Consider the following 3,965-nt stretch of genomic DNA (forward strand, 5'->3'; position numbering starts at 1 on the left):
CTGCAAGAAACACAAAAGTTCAGATCATTTCATATTTTTACATAAAACTCCAGTCACTTTAGACTCACAGAGAGAAGAGGAAACACAACTTTTACTCGAGTAAGAGTACTGTTACTCTGTACCATATATTACTCAAGTAGAAGTAAAAGTACGGGGCCTTAAAAGTGTCAGAAAAGTCCAGTTTTATTCCAAAGTGAGTCCAGTAAATGTACTTGAGTAAATGTAACTGAGTACTACCCACCTCTGCTGCCCATAGATACTTATTGTACATAATGGAGTTTACTGTACAAGTATTTATGATGTTCAAAGTATATTGTGATATTTTTCACATGTATTTTAGTTCCACTTGTGTATCTAACTGGCCTATTTAAATCCTTATTTATCTGGAACAGTTTGGACTTTTTGTCTGTCCTTTGCTGTTACAACACTGCAATTTCCCCACTGAGGACAAACAAAGGTTTTCTTATTTGATTGATTTTATTGATTTTCTTGTACAGATTGATTTGTGAATGTGTTTGTGATTGAAAAGTCCCATGATATAACAGAATGACTTTGACATTTACAGCAGAGACTTACATACACTTACATTACATGAGGAACAACATTGGAATTGAAAGTGTAAATCAAGTTCAAAGTTCAAAACAGATGTAAATGTAGATGTCAAATATGTAGAGTCTGAGTTTAGTTTTGCAGTAACAGTATGAACACTATTAGTCTGCAGAATTCAAAGGAAACAGTGAAGAGATGCTGTGTTCCATCTGCAGTCCCTGAGACATACAAAAACACACACTACACAAACAGTACAGTTATGTCATGATAAAAACACTAGAATGACACTAATCAACTCAATATTGTGGAAAATGGCCTGTTTTATTAGATCAGGATTTTGTCATGATTTGAACTCTCCCCATGTCATATTTGATCAAGTTTAGAAAAGTTTGACAAAATAACTCACATTTCAACACAAAAATAGTCAATAGTCAAATTAGTCAAATATAAAAGGCACAAATTTGATCAAACTGTGGAGAACAAAGCTGCTATTTCAGTTTAGGGAAATGTGCAGTGGCTCCAGGACCAATCCAGACCCCAGTGTAGAGAGGCCGAGTGAACCTGGTCTGGACTCTGTGGAGGAGGCTCATGGTACTTTCAGAGACGCTGTAAAACGCCAAAACCCCTGCACTGTGGTCCAGGTAAACCCCGATTCTGGACCCGACTGGACCTGAGACCTGGGACTGGACTTTGTTAAACCAAAATGAAGGACTGGTTTTGTGACAGACTAAGGCCCAGGATTTATCATTGTGATCCAAATCCACATTCATCAGAGTTTCCTTTCCTCTGAATCTCTCTGTATGAAACTGCTATATAAACATACTCCCCGCTCCACTCCACCTCCCAGTAACAGCGGCCCGTCAGACTCTCTCTGCTCAGGACCTGACACCAGTAACTGAATCTGTCTGGATGATCTGGATAACTCTGGTCTTTACTCATACGTGTTACTCTTCTGTTTCCATCAGACAGAGACAGTCTGGTGTAAACTGTGTTTGTGTCCAGAGTGATTTCTGTAGAATAATTTAAGAAGTCCTCTCTGGAGCTGAGTTCAGCTGGTGCCACTAAAACCTGGACTGGACTCAGAGTGAGCTGGAGTGTGTCCCTGAGCTTGGACACAGCTCTGGTCACTTCCTCAAAGTATCCCCGGTCCCCTGTGTGAATGGTGGCTGGCTCTGTGCTCTGTGTGTGTGGGGACAGTGAAGCGTAGCGCTGTATAAACTGGTTATGATCCTGGGTGAGGTCCAGTGTGTCCAGCTCAGAGAGGCTCCTCTTCAGCTCCCTCACGTCCTGCTGCAGTTGGTCCTGGAGCTCTTGGACTGGGCTCAGTTGGGTGTCCTCCTGGGAGCGGATCTGCTGCTCCACTTCAGAGCGTCTTTTGTCCAGGAGAAGGGCCATGTCTCTGAAGCTGTCGTTGCTGCGCTGCACTGCTGTCTGGGCAGAGCTCCTGATGTGCCTGGGCCTCCTGTTGGAGCCTCTTCAGGTCTGTCTCTTTGTGCTGGAGGCTCTGGAGCAGCAGGGCCCTCCTGGCCGGCAGCTCTGCCTGCCTCTGAGCCCTCTCTGAGGCAGAGGTCACTATGTCATGACCCTTATGTTGGTCCACAGAGCAGAGATAACAGAGGAGCTGCTGATCTGTGACAGCAGAACATCTTCTTCACTTCGTCATGTTGAGAGCAGATGTTTTCCTGGAGCCTGTGAGACGGCGCCACCAGCTGGTGTTTCTTTAAAAGCTGCAGCTTACATCATGAGGCTGTAGGTGGCGCTCACAGTAAGAGGCCACACACTGCAGACAGGACTGGACAGCTCTCAGCTTCCTCCCAGTGCACACATCACAGGACACATCCTCAGGTCCGGCATAGCAGAGGGCAGCAGGGGGCGCTGTCTTCTTCATCTGCTCTACTAAACCTGCTAACATGACGTTTTTCACCCAGGGCAGGCCTGGGGCTGAAGCTGAGGCGACATTCAGGACAGCTGTAGAGCTGCTTCTCGTCCTCTTAAGTCCCAGTGCTGTTGGACACAGTTCCTGCAGTAGCTGTGTCCACAGGGAATAGTCACAGGATCCTTCAGTAGATCCAAACACACGGAGCAGGAAAAGGCTTCTTGGTCGAGTGCTTTCTGCGCCATCTCTCCTGGATCAGAAACAGTTTGACTTGGACAGAAACAAAACTTAAGAGTGAGAGCTGCACCCACAGCTCTGTGTGGAGGAAGCAGGAAGCCACGCCTCTTAAAGGCACACACACATGTTTTATCAGAGTTCAAAAGAGACTGTGTGAGCAGTTTACAGTCACACACACAGGGTCATTGGGCACAAGTCAAACTATACAAAAGAGAATCAAAGAGGAACAAAGTGTAAAGGATCAGTGTAGTGCCACAGTGCTTTGGTGTGAGGAGGCAGGCTTTATAAACTTATCAACAAACACCACCTTCATCAGGCTCTTTCTAGAAGGAAATGTGGCTTTATTTACATCTGCAGTTTGACAGTAGAAAGAGAATTTACACCATAGAATTCTTGTGTGTCCTTCACCAGTTTTAACCTATGGGCTCTTATAATGTTGTGATGTCGCCTGAACCAAGATCATATATTTCAAATCTAATCACAATTAGACCATTAGTCTGAAAACTCAATGACATGTGTATGTATAGTTCAGCCCTTTAAGGAAACAACAACCAGGAAATACTGCACCTTCTGACAGGTGAGGACAGGTGAGGACAGGTGAGGACAGATGAGGACAGGTGAGGACAGCACATTTCCTCGTGTCATTTGATTTCATTTGTATTATTTCTTTTTATTGTGATATAGAGACAGTAGAAACAGTCAAAGACATGAGACATTTGGACTTGACTCGTGTCATTTTAATGAGCGCCTGACAGACCAGCAGAACCACATTCTGATCTAAACTCAACAGGACAAATGAGCCGCTGTTTGTCTTCACTTTGACTCATTTTGTTTGAGTAAAGACTTGGTCCTAATCACTGCTCTTGTATATTTTTGTCCTTCTACACTAAAGACGTTGACCCTGTTTAAATATGTGATGTAACCTTTTCACATTTCAATATTTGATTTACTCATTTCTCTAAAACACAGTTAACATCATTATATTTAAGATTTGAATAAGTCTTGTCTTTTCTTAAGTGGAGAGTGGTGTCATTATTCAACCCCAAAGACGAGAGTGTTGTCAAAAGGACTTTGATCTTTAAGATCTCCGGGACATTTTCAGTAAGAGTCGGGTGCTTTCGCTTTCTCCCCATTGCCCCTATGACTGTGCCATAAATCTCTTGCCAGGAGCCCCCTTGCCCTCTAGTAATCTCTATAATCTCTCCAAACCAGAACAGGAGGCTATGGAGTAATACATTTGGGACTCCCTAGCTGCTGGTATCATCCGTCTGTCCTCCTCCCCTGTGGGCACCGGATTTTTCTT

The 3,965-nt window shown here is 44.0% G+C and overlaps 1 pseudogene; it reads right to left on the reverse strand.

The window, feature by feature from the left end:
• Positions 1-338: 338 nt before the first annotated feature.
• Positions 339-2,692, reverse strand: LOC117389846 (tripartite motif-containing protein 16-like protein; annotated as a pseudogene).
• Positions 2,693-3,965: the final 1,273 nt, after the last annotated feature.

The sequence above is a fragment of the Periophthalmus magnuspinnatus genome, chromosome 21 (genome assembly GCF_009829125.3).
Source record: "Periophthalmus magnuspinnatus isolate fPerMag1 chromosome 21, fPerMag1.2.pri, whole genome shotgun sequence".
NCBI lineage: Eukaryota > Metazoa > Chordata > Actinopteri > Gobiiformes > Gobiidae > Periophthalmus > Periophthalmus magnuspinnatus.